This window comes from Phoca vitulina, unplaced genomic scaffold (genome assembly GCF_004348235.1).
Source record: "Phoca vitulina isolate PV1807 unplaced genomic scaffold, GSC_HSeal_1.0 scaffold1, whole genome shotgun sequence".
Classification (NCBI taxonomy): Eukaryota; Metazoa; Chordata; class Mammalia; order Carnivora; family Phocidae; genus Phoca; species Phoca vitulina.
The window spans coordinates 75,722,921-75,739,599 of NW_022589704.1; positions in this window are offsets into that span (position 1 = coordinate 75,722,921).

The window sequence follows — 16,679 nt, forward strand, 5'->3', positions numbered from 1 at the left end:
AGGAAATCATTGTTCTGTTTTTTGGTGTTATGAATTAGCTTGCATTCTCTAGAATTGTGTATAAATAAAACCAAGTATCAGGTACTCTTTGTGCATTGGGTTTTTTTTTTTCACTTAGCATTTTGAGATTTATCCAATTCATTGTTTGCAGCAATAAGTTTCATTGTGTTTTTTGTTTTGTTTTCTGAAAAGTGTTCTGTTGTATGCATAGAAAAAAAATTATTTATGCATTCATATCTTGACGGAAATTAGGATTGTTTTTAGGTTTGGGCTACAATGACTTAAGCAGCTTAGTATTCTTGGATTAGTCTTTTTGTGGACAAATGTTTCACTGGCCTGGGTAAATGCCAAGGATCAGAAGAGATTAGTCCTATAGTAGATGAGTGTCCAACATTTTAACAAACTGCCAAACAGATTTCTAAAGTAGTTGCAACATGGTACAGTCCTACCAGTGGTGTATGATAGGAGTTCTAGCTGTCCTCATCTTCACCAACACTATTTTCCGTCTTTTAAATTTTAGCCATTACAACGAAGGAAAAGAAAGAAAACGGAAGCCAAATAATCAGGAAAGGAAGTAAAATTGTATCTGTTTTGTGACATGACTGATTAGGCTGTCTAGTGATATCTCATTGCGATTTTAATTTGAATCTTCCCAACTGAGATGTTAAGAATCTTCTTCCATTGAACTTATTGGTCATTTGTACATTTTTCTTGAGGGGTGTCTATTCAAATCTTTTGTCCATGTTTTTTAGGTTTCTTCTGACCTTCTTATAAGGTTAGAGTTGTTAGATATATAAAACTTGTTAGAGTTTTATATATTTTATGTATTTTAGATATGCATATATATTTTAGATATGCATATTTTCTCCCATTATGTGGCTTACCTTTTTGTTTTGCTCCAGGTGTCTTTCAGAGAGTAAAAGTTTTAAATTTGGATAAAGTCCAATGTAACTTTTTTTTCATTTGTGCCTTGTGTTTTTAGTGTGTTTCCAAAGAATTCTTTGCCTACATCAAGCTCACAAAGATTTTTCTCCTATATTTCCTTTGGTAAATGTTATGATTTTGTTTTTTACATTTACATCAATAATCTATTTCTTGTTACTATTTTGGTATACTATAAAGTAAGGTTCAATATTTGTTTTTCCTCATACATTTATCCAGTTGCCCAGCAACAACTTTATGAAAGCTTTTCTTTTTCCACTGTGTTGCTCTGGAGCATTTGTTGAAAATCAATTCACTATACATACATATATATATATATATGTATGTATATATGGATCCATCTCTAGACTCTCTATTCTGTTCTGTTGTTCTTTATGTCTATACTTTTGCCAATACCATACATAAGATCGTGTATGTCCACTAAATTTGTTCTCTTTTTTAAATTGTTTTGAGTATTCTCGGTTGTTTAGAATCATCTGATCAATTTATATTTTAAAAGTGTCTTTGGGAAATTCCTGTTGGAATTGTATTGAAAAAATATATATATATAAATTTAGAGAAAGTGCCATTTTAATAATACTGAGAATTCAAATGCATGAATGAGGTATATCTGTTCGTTTATTAGGCCTTTTTAATTTCTCTCAGTGATGTTCAGTGCTTTTAAGTAAAGAGATCTTGTTCATCTTTGTTAAAATTATCACTAAGTATTGTTTGCTATTAGTACACAAAAGTTTGGTTTTTGCATATTAACCCTTGATTCTCTGACCTTATAAAATTCACTCATTGTGTCTAGTACTTGTTTTTTAAATTCTCTGGTCCTATAAAACTAAACAATTCATCTGCTAAGAGAAATAGTTTTATTCTTTCTTTGTGAACTTTATAACTTTTATTATGTTTCTTGCTTTACTACAATAGCCAAAACGGCCAGTACAATATCGAATAGAAGTCATGAGAGTACATGCTGGTCTTGTTTCCAATCATAGGGAACAGTGTTCACAAGGGTGTTGACTGTAAGTTTTTTTGTAGATGCCATGTATCAATTTGAGAAAGTACCCTTTTATTTCTAGTTTCTGAGAGTTTTTATTAGAAATTGGCAATTCAACACATATTATATCAAGTACTTTTAATGCATCTCTCCAAATAATATGTTGGTCTCTCTTATTCTATTATCCTGATGAACTACAATGACATTTTTAAATTTTAAAACCAAGCTTTCATTCCTGGGATAAACTCTACTGGATCCAAAATATTTTCTTTTTTGTATCTTCTTGGCTTTGATTTACTAGTATTTTATAAAAGATTTTTTTCATCTATGTTTATAAGGAATATTAGTCTGTAATGGTTTAATTTTTGTAATGTCTCATCAGGTTTCAGCATTTGGATTATGTTGGCCTTATAAAATGAGTTGGGAAATGTTCCCTCTTTACTATCCTTCTATTTGCTGAAAGATTTTGTGTAAGATTGGTTTTAGTTCCTCCTTAAATTGTGATAGAATCCACAGTGAAATGATCTGAAATTTTCTGGGTGAGAAGATCTTTTGATTTAAAAAAATTCACTTTTAGGGGCACCTGGGTGGCTCAGGTCATGATCTCAGGGTCATGAGATTGAGCCTCGAGTTGGGCTCCACGCTGGGCATGGAGCTGCCTAAGATTCTCTCTGTCCCTCTCCCTCTGCCCCTCCCCACCCTGTGCTCTCTCTCTCTGTCTGTCTCTCAAAATAAATAAAATAAAATAAAATAAAATAAAATAAAATAAAATAAAATAAAATAAAAATAATAAATTCACTTTGAGTAGATATAGACCTAGGAAGATTTTCTGTTTCACATTGTATCAATTTTTGACAAGTTATATTTGTCAAAATTTTGTCTATTTCATTTAAGTTGTAAAAATTTTGGAATAAGGGGCCCCTGGGTGGCTCAGTGGGTTAAGCAGCTGACTTCAGCTCAGGTAATGACCTCCGGGTCCTGGGATCGAGCCCCACATCAGGCTCCCTGCTCAATGGGGAGTCTGCTTCTTCCTCTCCCTCCGCTGCTCCCCCTGCTTGTGCTCTCTTGCTTGCATGCACTATCTCTCAAATAAATAAATAAAATCTTAAAAAATTTTTTTGGAATAAAACTTGTTGACAATATTTTATTATTTTTCTTTTAATATTTGTAGGATTTTTTCATTTCTAATATTGCTGAATATTCCCCCCCTCACTAAAACAGTGGTAAGTTTTGCTTGATATTTGTCAACTTTGTTGATATCTTCAAAGAACCAGATTTCTGTGTTAAATTTTCCTTCTGCTTTCTATTTCATTGATTTCTGCTCTTGGCTTTATTATCTCCTGACTTCTACTTATTTGGGGCTTATTTTGCTCTTATTTTTCTAATTTCTTCAATAGAACTGTAGGTCATTCTTTTTGGGCCCATCTTTTCTTATAGCATTTTAAAGATTAAAGTGTCCCCCTCAACAGTGATTTTGCTACATCCCACATATTTTGATATATTGTTTTCTCATTATCATTCAGTATGAAAATTTCATTTTCTTTGTGTTTTTCCAATTACACATGATTATTTAAAAGCCGGCTGTCCAATTTCCAAATATTTGGGATTTCCCTAGAGATTTCATTGTAACTGAATACTAAATTATCTTATGATCAGAAAATATGTTCTATAATATTTGAATACTTTTAAATTTAATGAAACTAGTTTTAGAGCCCAGCATATGGTCTATCTTAATGAATGTATCACATGCACTAAAAAAGTGTATTCTATACTTATTATGGTAGTATTCTATAAATATCAATTAGGTCAAGATGGTTGCAGCTTAATTTCTGAGTATTCAGAGCTCTGCTACTTTCTCCACTTTTACACAAACATTGTTTCCTTTGTGTCTTTGTTGTTATGCTCAATTTGTTTTCTATTCCCAGTTGGGAAGAGAGATTTGGTTGATTCATCTAAGAGCCCATGGTCTCAGGCTCTCCTTTAGTTTTTTTCTGTGGACCACTTGTACCCACCCATTATTGGATCGTGCAAACCAATTCATAAAGTCTTAGCTTATCTTCTCCAGTTGCTAGACTGAGCTTGTGGGAGAGTACCTGTTAGTTGATTTGGTATTCTCATGTCCTTCAGATGCCCTGTTGCTTTCCTCTTCTACTTCCTGCACAGATGCTAATGCTACATTGGCCTTGTAGCTGTCAGTGGTTTGTCCTAGAATTTAGGGTTAATGGGGATATTTTGTCACCTTGTTTTGTTGTAGATACTGCCTTTGGGTTAGATGTTCATATTTTAATTGTTCTCTGCTTTAATGGGAGAATTTGATAAGATACACAAACTATTTCACCACCAGCATCACCCTCCCAGAATCTTTTAAACTCTTAAAATTTTACTTACATTTCCTCCGTTATGTGTAGTTTACCATTTTAGTCACTTTTTACAATTAATTTTTAAACTGGAATTGGAATTTTATTTTTCCCCAAACAACCAGTTTTCCTAGCTCCATATATTATAAAATTCATCTTTGGATTTGAAATTTTTGATTAATATAGAAATAAGCATAGTATGGTTTGGATCTGTTTCTGAGTTTTCTAAAATGCTTGTCTGGCCTTTTCTTTCATTAGTACTGTATAGTATTAAGATACTAGTGGATTGAGTTAACAGATATTTTCTTTGTAACTTTACATTTATTCATAAGTGAGATTAGTCTGTGGTTTATTGTTGGTATTGTCCTTCTAAGGTTGGGATGTTAGGGTGAAAACATATTTTCGAAATACAAAATGTTTAAGGAGGCTCTCCACCTTTATCTTGCACAATGTAGGGAACATGAGATCATTTGTTACTTCAAAGTCTGATTTAGCTCATGAGTAAAATGATTTGGGACCAGTATCTTTCTTGAGTAAAATTTTAAATTATTTTTCTAATATAGTACCTGATTTCTGCTAAGTTTTTTTATTCTTAAGTGAATTTTGATAATTTACATTTATCTAACAAATCAACTACCCTGTAAAATGTATTTGCATGGAATTGTACACAATATTCTCTTAGAATTTTGAAAACTACCTCTAGATCATAGTTTTCTATGGTTGCTATAATAAATTGTAACAAACTTAGTGACTTAACACAACATAGATTTATTACCTTATAGTTTTGAAGTCCAAAATGGGCCTCAGTGGGCTAAAATCAGGGTATTGGCAAGATTGTTTTCTTTTCTGGAAGCTCTAAGGAAGAATCCATTTCCTTCTTTTCAGCTTATGGAGGCCATCCACATTCTTTGGCACATGGCCCTCTTACCCTGTCTTCAAAGCCAGCAACAATGATTAGGGTTCTTCTCAGATTGTATCACTCTGACCTCTTCTGTCTCCCTCTTCCCCACTTACGGACCCTCGTGATTACATTTCCCACCCAGGTAATCCAGGATAATCTTCCTCTCCTAAATTCAACTGGTTAGCAAAGTTAGTTTTATCTGTAACCTGCCCCTTTGCCATGAAAAGTAATATAGCCACAGGTTCCAGGGATCAGGACACAAACCTATTTTTGAGGGAAATTATTCTGCTTTCCCCACTGATTATAAAATTATTCTTTTAAATTAACTTTTATAATAATTACATTACGTCACAGTAAAAAAAAAAAATGTACTGAGGATTTTTTTAGTGTTAATGTATTCAAATGCTATTTATTCAGTTTCTGTTACTTTTATTATGAGAAGTCAATTTATATTTTAGTCTAGATATTGTCTTATTTATGGGATGGAATTTATTTTGATATATGACATGGAATAGGAATCTTAATGGATTTCATTTAATCCAAACAATTTTCCCAGCACCATTTATTCTATAATTCATCCTTTTTCCTATTGATTTATAATAGTTCTTCTATCTTCTCAAGTTCTTAAGCATGCCAGAGTATTATCTAGGTCATGTGTTCTATTTTGAATGAAAATTGGCCTCTATCTTACACCATACACAAAAATCACCTCAAAATAGATTAAGGACTTAAATGGAAGGCCTGAAATGGTTAAACTTTTAGAAGAAAACAGAGGCAGTAAGCTCCCTGACATTGGTTGGAACAATGATTTTTTGCATTTGACACCAAAAGCAGAGGCAACAAAACCAAAAACAAGTGGGACCACATCAAATTAAAAAGCTTCTGCACAACCAAGGAAATAATAAATGAAAAGACAACTTATGGAATGGGAGAAAATATTTGTAAATAATTTATCTGATTAAGGTTTAATATCCAAAATATACAAGGAACTCATATAACTCAATAACAAATAAACCATTAAGAAATGGGCAAAGGACCCGAATAAACAATATTCAAAGAAGACATACAAATGGCTGACAGGCATGTGAAAATGTACTCAACATCACTAATCACCAGGGAAATGCAAATCACAACCACAATGAGATATCACCTCATACCTGTTAGAATGGTTATTATCCAAGTCAGGGGCACCTGGGTCACACAGTCCGCTGAGCATCCGGCTCTTGGTTTCAGCTCAGGTCATGATCTCAGGGTCGTTAGACCGAGCCCTGCTTGAGATTCTCTCTCTCTCTCTCTTCCTCTGCCCCTCCCCCTGTGCATGTACACTCTCTCTCTCCCTCTAAAAATAAAGAAATAATCTTCTAAAAAAAAAGTCAAAAGATAGCAAGTGTTGAAAGGATATGGAGAAAAGGGAACCCTTGTACACTGTTAGTAGGAATATAAATTGGTATAGCCATTATGGAAAACAGTGTGGAGGTTCCTCAAAAAATTAAAAATAGAACTACCATATGATCCAGCAATCTCACTTCAGGATATATATAAATCCAAAGGAAATAAAGTCACTATCTGGAAAAGATATCTGCATTCTTTTTTTTTTTTAAAGATTTATTTATTTATTTTAGAGAGAGAGCATGAGCAGGGGGAGGGGCGGGGGGGTGGGAAACTGACACGGGGATCAATTGCATGACCCTGATCATGACCTGAGCTGAATCAAGAGTCGGATGCTTAACCAACTGAGCCACCCAGGTGCCCCAAAGATATCTGCATTCTTATGTTGACTGCAGCATTAGGCACATCATTAGACATCATTAGTGAGTAGGACATGGAGCTTGTTGGTGACTATCGAAGTGAAAGTAGGTCACCCAGCAGCCTTAAAAAAAAAAAATTTATTTACAAAGCATCACAAAAACTCCACTTGAAGCAGAGTATTATAGCTCTGGGTTGATGCGGGACAAGCAGTGCCTAAAAGAACATCCTAGCAAGAAGGACTCAGAGTCACTGCTCAGTATGATGGAATGTGACATGCTGAATGCAGAGACACACTGCAAGAGGAGTGGTCATCCCAGAGGAAGCACTGAAATTCGCTGGGTGGAAATGCCTTCACTTGTCATTTCTGTCAGGTTCACTGTGGGGACAATGTCCTCTTTCACAAAAGTGTCCAGCACGACTGAAGAAACAGGAACCAGAATGTGGATGTTTATGTTCTGGATACTGTCTCCAGTGAATTACAAAATGGAGTTCTGGAAACAAGGAGCAACCTCCGTCACTGGGCCACCAGGCATCTTTGATGTGCTTGATTTCATAGCTAAGGCACAGGACTTTATACTCTCTAAGGAGGTTTCATTTAACTTAATAATCTTTATGCAGAGATTCTTTCCAAAATACAAATCTGGCTTTTTTAGTCTGTTGCTTAAAACTCTTCCATTTCCTGCATGGAGCACTGGGTGTTATACGAAAACAATGGATCGTGGATCACCACATCAAAAACCAATGATGTATTGTATGGTGACTAACATAACATAATAAAATTTAAAAAAAAACAACTCTTCCATTTCTCCCCAAAGCTTTCAAGTGGAAATATGAAATCTGTAAGATAATATGAACAGCTCTTCATGGTCCGGTCTCTACAAACTCTTTAATCATTCTCTATCTTGTGGTAGTCAGTACTCCAAAAATACAGAACTACTTGCCGATGAAGAAAGTAAAATACACCTTCTCTCACACCTTGTTCCATTCAGCATTCACCTGGCTAATTCCCCTTCTGTGAACCCTTCAGACTCAGTTCAGTATCATGTCCTCACCACCACCCTCCCAGTGCCCCAGTCTGGATTAGATGTTCTTCATATATCTCCCATAGAATTCATCATAGTCTATAATGATTGTCTCCTTGTCAGTCTGCCTTCCCAATTACTGGAGAGCAGAGACTGCATCTCTTGGTTCTTGTCTTACTCCTTTCAGGTTGCAATAACAAAAAGACCATAGACTGGGTGGCTTAAACAACATTTATTTCTCATGGTTATGGAGGCTGGGAAGTCCAAGATCAAGTTGCCAATACATTCAGTGCCTGGTAAGGGTCTGTTCCTGGTTCATAGATGGCCATATTCTTGATATAATCTCACAGAATGGAAGGGGCAAAAGAGCTCTCTGGGATCTCTTTTATCAGGGTACTAATTTCATTCATGAGAATGGACTTCTCATGACTTCATCACCAAAGGCCCCACCTCCTAATACCATCACTTGAGGGGTTAGGATTTCAACATATGGATTTGGGGGGGACACATTCAGTCTACAGCAGCTCTATACTCCTAAATGGTGTTATGTACACAAAATGGTCCATAAATGTTTCCTGAATAAATTTGCTAATTACTGTCCTAAAAATCTTGGAGGGGAAGGAGAAATGGTTGATGGATAACAAAATTGAGCAGTAATGTTAGTAGGTGACTTGCCCAATTACATCATCACATTGACTTTTGAAAACCTCTTTAAAGATAGATTTGTCAACTGCAGAATCACAGCTATGCATGCAGTAAATGTTGGACTATTTGTTGCCACTATTATAAATACAAAAACGCTACCACTCCTGCTTGTTATCTGAACATAGGTGACCTTCATTGTTTCCCTACATAGTGTCTACGAATTTGCCAAAGACACGTATCTTCATGAGTTCAAATATACAAATCTAAATTCAGCATGCTATGGGCAAGACTTCTTTTCCTCCTTTGCTTCCAGGATGATTTCTCCTTCGTATTTTTATATAAATATTCGAGGGCATCAGCCCACACTTGTCCTATGGAAATAGAAGATATAATCCTGCTTCAGATTCACTGAGCTGAAGGTGAGAAATTGGAGAAATTGCATCTTTCATGCGTCCTTGCAGCCACCTGCTTCTCCCCATCTTGAGACTGGGGCAAGTTCTGTTTCTTTAATGTGGGAAGGGATGAACCGGTGGCACGAAGGCTTTACGCAGCTCGATGCCTTTTTCACTCTAAAATCTAAATCATGCGGACTTTAAAGAGTGGGCAGAAAATCAGGATGAAATAATGACCAAAATTTCATGGAGGCAGAAACTGTTTATGCTGCACATCTAAAAATAGGATGCTCTAGGTCTATGATGTATCATACTGAAAACTTCTCGGCATGTTTGGTGATCAGGGCTTCTTAATCAAACTTGGGGGTGAGTTATTACATGCTTTTCCTGGGCCTTTATTTCAACAACAGTAAAAGGGTATTAACAGATGAGAACATAGTGGCTCTACTCCTTGCCTTCTTCTGTGTGCCCACGCGTTCAAAGAAAACTCTGACTCAAAGAGGTCAGCTGGTAAACACAAGGTCAATCTTCACTCTCCTCCCACAGAAAGAAGTCAACAGTCACCAGATGGCATCAGGTCAGGAATCCAGGGAGTGTATTTAAATAAAAGAGGAAGATGCAGGCACTTGGTTTAATTTTTATTGTTTATTGCTGGCTGCCTTTCTTCTGAACTACCTTTAACAAAATCGATGCAAAAATCAAAAGATCAATTCGATAGGCTCAGTCTTTATGCTTTAGAAGCTTAAAGTCTGAATATTTCATTAAAAATGACATATTTTCCATTGTAAAGAAATCAATACCTAAAATCCCTTATTTAAGTTCTTAAACTTTAAAAATTTGTGATTATTATTATTTACCTATTAATGGACTCTTTAAGGTGGGGCAAACTTATACCAAAATACCTTCCAGATAGACCATTGTGTTAAATGTAAAACAATGCAAATATTTCTTAAATGCTTTAAAAATAAAAAGAAAAGAATAACATATAAACAAAATCCTGAATAAGGGTAAACTTTCTAAGTTTAGAAGCAATGAAAAAAATTTCCCCTTGGTCCATAGCTTCCTGAACATACTAGCTTTGCTGATGGGAGTGATAGCCCCGATAATTTTTTTGTGATAGGGTCAGAGGCCAATATGCAAAACATTTCAGGTTCCTTTTCCTTCTGCAGTGAATTCTGGAAAACACTCTTCTATCTTTCAGACAACTAATTCATTCTTTAAAACAAAAAAAAAAACTTCACTGAGGTATAATTGCTATCACAAAGAACTGGGCATATTTAGTGTATACAGTTTGATGAGTTTGGGCATATAAAAACATCCACGATACCATCACCACAATTACGGTAGAAGACACCTCCTAGATTTTTCTTGTGTCCCTTTGTTTTGTTTTGTTCTTTTGGTTTTTGGTTTTTGGTTTATGGTAAGAACACAACATGAGAACCACCCTCTTAGCAAATTCTGAAGTGCACATTACCATATTGCTAACTATAGGCACTGTGTTTTACCGTGGATATCTCAAACTTACTCATCTAGCATGACTGAAACTTTATACCCATTGAACAATTCGGGTTTCCCCACGCCCTGGCCCCTGGCAACTACTATTGTTTTTACTGCTTCTGTAAGTTTGACTATTTTAGATACCTCATATACATATAGTATTTGTCTTCCTGTGACTGGCTTATTTCACTTAGTCGAGGTGGGTTTTATGTGTTAATAGGGTTGGCTTAACTTTGTATTTCATAGGAATTTATTTTATCTCATTTTACTTCCTTCTTTATGCTAAGGTTTTATGGCTGACCAAGAGAATGAGAGCTTAGATGTGTTTACCAGTGTGAATGGACCATCAGCCTCCACCATCCGCAGCTCACCCATTCTTTCGCAAGATCAACCAGGCAATTTACAAAATGGATGTGAAAGATCTCCTGGGGTGAGTTGTTTCTAAATGTCTTCTGGTAGATGGGTGTCCAATCTATATAATCTGAGACTTAGAAGAGCTTTCCTGTAGCAGGCACATAGTGAGGAGGAGAAAGCAATCCTGGCTGATGTTGGACATAAAATATAGATGTTGTATTTTATTAGAGGAATTGTTAATTTTATGATAGCAACTCTAGACGGCTTATAAGATGAAAAACTTATACAAGAGTTTGTAATGATTTCATACCACCGTGTGATGCCTTGGCAGATGTTATAGGAGCATTCTACAAGATTAAAGCAGAGCCAGGTTGGTGTGTACATCCCCAGGGAACCACCTGCCAAAAGCAGCTGTTCTAGAGACCTGTCTGAACCTGTGTCCCTAAGATGCATGTTATGGGAAAGAACTTTCTCCAGTATAGTAAGTATGTGCTTTCCCCTTTTAAAAAATTAAATAAAGCAATGAAAGAAATCACAGATAAAAACGTTGATAGCTGAAAATTCCATAGACCCAAGAAGAATACAGCCCAATTTAAAAAGCAAATCAACTGGAAAGATATTTACAAATATTTCATATATAGGGTTAATGTATTTGATAAAGAAGACTTATTATAAGTCAATAAATCAATACAAATGATAAAATGCCGAATGAGAAATACACAAAGTACTTGAGTCTGAACCTAAAGACTACAAAGTAAGTTCTATAACACATATGTGAAAATATTATCCCCCACAATGAGACCATGCAACTTCAAGCAAAGTACCATTTTTTTCCCTTACTAAACTTGCAATGATAATTTTTTAAACCATAATACTTGGTGCTCAAGAACAGCATTTCCTGGGGTACTTGTTAAAAATATAAATTCATAGAAACCATCCCAGACCCACCAGAGCAGAGTCCCAGTGGATGGACCCAGGAAGCAAGTTACAGAAATTCTGATTCTGTTGGCTTGCAGTAGGACCTGGGAGTCAGAAATTTTCCATCCCTACCCTAGGTGATCTTAAGGCAAACTTGAAAATATTATTCTAAACAGTGGTTTTCAACCATGGCTGGACTACTGAATCATCTGGGGAAATTTAAGAAATACAGATACTTGGGTCCTACCCTCAGAAATTATGATTTAATCCTTGTGGGTTCTATTTGGATATTTAAAAAAATTTAAAACTCTATAAGTAATTCGAAAATGTGGCCAAAGTGGAGGATGCCTACTCTAGAGGACATGATAAATTGGTATTCATATGCTTTTCAAATGGGAGTGAAGATTGGTACAACCCTTTTTACAAACAATTTGGCTGTGTTTGCTTTTTAAGAAATAATATCATTTTCAGTAAAATTGCAGTTTTGTAAATTTCTGATCCTTGTTATCTAAATGGAGAAGACATTTGTGAACAAAAATTTTTCTTTGTCTGTAATTGATTCAATAACTACTTGAGAGTAACGTAACTGTCCAGCTATAGGGTAGTTGTTTAATAAACAGTGGTATGTTCACATAATAAAGTGCTATACAGTCATTAAAAATGTGCAAATAATAAGCTTTTAACGTCATGGGAAAATATAGGGCTAAAGGGGAAAAGTAAGGTATAAATTGTATTTACTGCACGGTCAAGACTAAGTTAAAATAAACATAGTAAAAAGACAGGAATAAAATGTTCTAAATTACTAAAGGTGGCTATCTTTGAGCTATGGGGAGATGAATGACTTTTGGGGGTTATCTTCGAACTTTTCTGAATTTTAGAAATTTATATTTCTATTAGATATAATTTAAAATGTTTAGAATTTTTATTGTGGTAAAATATATATAACATAAAATTTACCATTTTAATAATTTTCAAGTGTACATCTCAGTCTTATTAAATATATTCACATTGTTGTACAAACATCACCACTGTCCATCTCCAAACTTCTTCCCCAACTGAAATTTTGTACTCCTTAAACAGTAACTCCTCATTGCTTCCTCCCCCAATTGTTGGTAACCACTATTTGACCTCTGTCTCTATAAAGTTACTATTCTAGGTCTCTAATATAAATGGAATCATACAATATTTGTCCTTTTGTGTCTGGCTTATTTCATCTGGCATAATTTCTTCAAGGTTCATCCATGTTGTAGCACGTACCAGAATTTCATTGTTTTTTTGTATGTATATACCACTTTTTTTTTTAATCCCTTCATCCATTGATTGACATTTGGTTGTTTCTATCTTTGACTATTGAGAATAATGCTGCTATGAACAGTGGTATACAAATACCTGTTCAAGTCCCTGCCTTCAATTTTGGGGGCAGAGACCTAGAAATGGAATTGCTGGAACATATGGCAATTCTGTGTTTAAGTGTTTGAGAAACTGCCATACTGTTTCTCACGGAGGTTGCACCATTTCACATTCCCACCAGCAATTCACAAGAGTTCTAATTCCTCCACATCCTTACAATTTTTTTACTTAACAAGGTCAATCACTTCATATGGAAATCTTTCTAAAATGTATCACTCATTTCCAACCTTCAGAAGGGAAATATTAAACAAAATTTAACCTTTTTCTTGTAGTGACTTATACACATTGATGCCTCCTCAGAAGCTATTGCAATATATCTTTGAGATCTTGCTCTGTGCTAGATGCTATTCTCAGTTATTTCCACAGATGAGAAACAATTCTTTCAGAATCCTGAAAAGTATCACGTGCATTTCACAGATAAATAAATGAGGTACACAGAGGTAAAGGAACTTCTCCAAGATCACACAGCTAGTTAGTGAAGATGGAAGGGTTCAAGGTCTTTGCCTTTAGACAATTAGCGAGACTTCTAGCCATCTGACAATGTTTGTCTCTATATTAAATGTTTCCAAACTAATACTGTACACTCTTAGAAAATTTGTGTTGTGTAATGTTTTATTTTGTTTTTCTTTCTGGTATTACTCCTTGTGTTTGTAAGAGTACCTACCTCTAGTGGTTTTCTCCTGTCTACCCACATGCTGATACTGACATCCTGTCATTAAGAAAAACTGATAAAGAAAGTTAAGGGGCACTGGGTGGCTCAGTCAGTTAAGCGTCTGCCTTTGGCTCAGGTCATGATCCCAGGGTCCTGGGATCGAGCCCTGTGTTGGGCCCCCTCCTCAGCTGGAAGCCTGCTTCTCCCTCCCCGCTACCCCTGCTTGTGCTCTCTCTCTCTGTCAAATAAACAAATAAAATCCTTTAAGAGAAAGAAAGAAAGAAAGAAAGAAAGAAAGAAAGAAAGAAAGAAAGAAAGAAAGAAAGAAAGAGGAAAAAAGGGTTAAAACTGTGTGAAAAGCAAAGTGCACAGGTTTGAGAGAGAATTTGGGGGGACATTCTAAGGGTAAAAGTATATGAGTTTAGGTATTTGGCTCTCATATCTATTCCGGTGGTTTGATGACATATTTTGCTTATTTCTGGCTTGCTTCTTGTGTTCCAGGTACTGAGTCTGCTGTTATGAATGAACATGAGTGCCTACTCTTACTCCTCATATAATGTATTTTTTAAAAAACCTTGCCCCCAAATAACAAGTATCCTTTCTATGTCTGATATGCTCTTCTGAAAAATGTCTACTTAGTACTTTTCATAATACACACAAATAGAAAACAAAGGAAAAGGCTTTTGACATTGAAAGTGTCTGGTACCACATCAAGACAATTCAATCTTTAGATCCAATGACTAGTGATTACAGATGCCCATCAATATCAGCCTAGAATATTTTTGTAGAACTTACGATATGCCATAGATATGTTTTTTGGAAAGAATAAACAAGTGTTTCTTTCCTTGTATTACATGTATATTGTGAAATGCTGAACATTTAACTTTCCGAAAATCAAACCTTTTTCCAATGAAGTAGAAGAGGTCACTAGTTAAATAAATATAACAGTGGGTCTTTCTATGTATCAAAACTTTTTATTTAAAGTGAATATTCCATATCACCATCTATTTTTCTAGAAATTAAGTTTTTCTATGCCCACATTTTTTAAAAGATTTTTTTTCCACATCTGTAAGCTTTTCCTAGGAAACAGGTGAGTAACGGGAGTAAAGCTGAGAGAAAAATATTCACTCAAAATACAAAATGGAAAGATAAATAAGTTTCTGCAGAAAAACTGTATCTAGCAGCCTAGCTAGATTCCCTTAAATTAGATGATAAATATATATGTATTTTTTACCAGTAGGTTTATAGTTAATTTTCACCTAAATACTGCAAACAATTTCATTCAACAGAATCAGAGTGGTGCAGGCTGGTGGGGAGATGAAGGAAACAGAACCACATTCCCAGAGATCTGAACTAACTGGTGGGAACAATTATTTTCCTCTTACTCACAATTTTGCTGCTGGTTAGTAGATAATGCCAAAAGAAAAGAAAGTTTTGATGGTATCAAACCTCCACTGAACTCCAAGATTTGATCATCTTTACACTGGCTTCTAACTAAAATGGTAATACTGTTAATATCAATAAGCACACTCAAATCCTGATAATGATTCAATTAACATTTTAAGGCATTTTTTTGTAACTCAAGTCCTACCATGTTGGACCTTACAAATGTACTGTACTATATGATTCTATCTGGTTTTGTCACATGAAGAAGGAACTATCATCTCTATCCATTTACACTCAACTTCTACTAAACAAACAACCCTGTGCAAGTTAACATCCCTGGAAGTTGGCCTCTGTTCTCCACCTTTTGCTCTTCTACTAATTTCTACTACTTGCCTTTATTATTCATTTTAGTGCTGCTTTATAATGTCTTAAATTCTGTAATTTTTTCACATACACATTATGTTTTATTGTTAAGTATCACCCATCTTAACTAAGATAGACTGATTGTATAGTGAGATTTAAATATGTTTTTTTTCCAATCAATTAATAACACATTTGTCCAAAGAAGAAATTGTTGGGAGTGGAGCATTCTTCAAGGCTAATGAAATCATGAGAAACTAGAGCCATAAACCAGGTGAATTAGAGATAAGGACCAAAAGCCCGGATTTTCAGCTATGAAACTACGCCTAAAATAAAAATAGCTATTTAGAAGGACCTAGGCTTATTGAAGCTGATATATAATCAACACTCAAAAACTGAAAACTCTTAACTAAAAGATAGTTCATTCTATGTTATGGTGATCATGAAGTAGTAAGAAAAAAATAAGGCAATCTCTCAACGTGGAGAAAATGATGTTCAGGGAGAGAAACATAAAAGGGTTTAACAAGCAAAAAGAATGGAATTGAGAACAGAGGTGAAAATGGCAAGACAGCTATTATGTTTTAATAGAATGTGGTAAATGTATTCTATCAAAAGTTTGGACTGAGCTTCAAGTTACTGGTTTCCACCTGTTACAGTTGAAAGAAAAAAGGAAGTAAGGAAGGGAGAGGGGGAGGGGGAGGGGGGAAAGAAAGTAGAAAGGAGAAAACAAACAAACAAAAAACCCGAAGAATTCTTCTGGAGCTTAAGAAACAATCTGACAGGTTTATAACATTTTCCTGAAGCCAGCAGCAAAATCATAATGGGCTGAAGCCTCAGTCAGGCCCCTGAAACATCTGTAGCTTTGTTCAAAATGACTAAGACGCAGTACATCAGTTTATGGAAACCGGGGAGAGCTTGCAGCAGTTGGCCAGTGTTCTAGGTGATGGATATTGATGAGCAATAAAACGACTGATTTACTGCCAACCGAGAAAAACATTGGAAGCACTTCCAAAAACTCATCTGCAACCCAGATTATAAGAGTGCCCACTCTGTCCATCTTCCCACCCTTACCAGAGAGGTGACCCCGCTTCCGGCAACCATTTCCACAC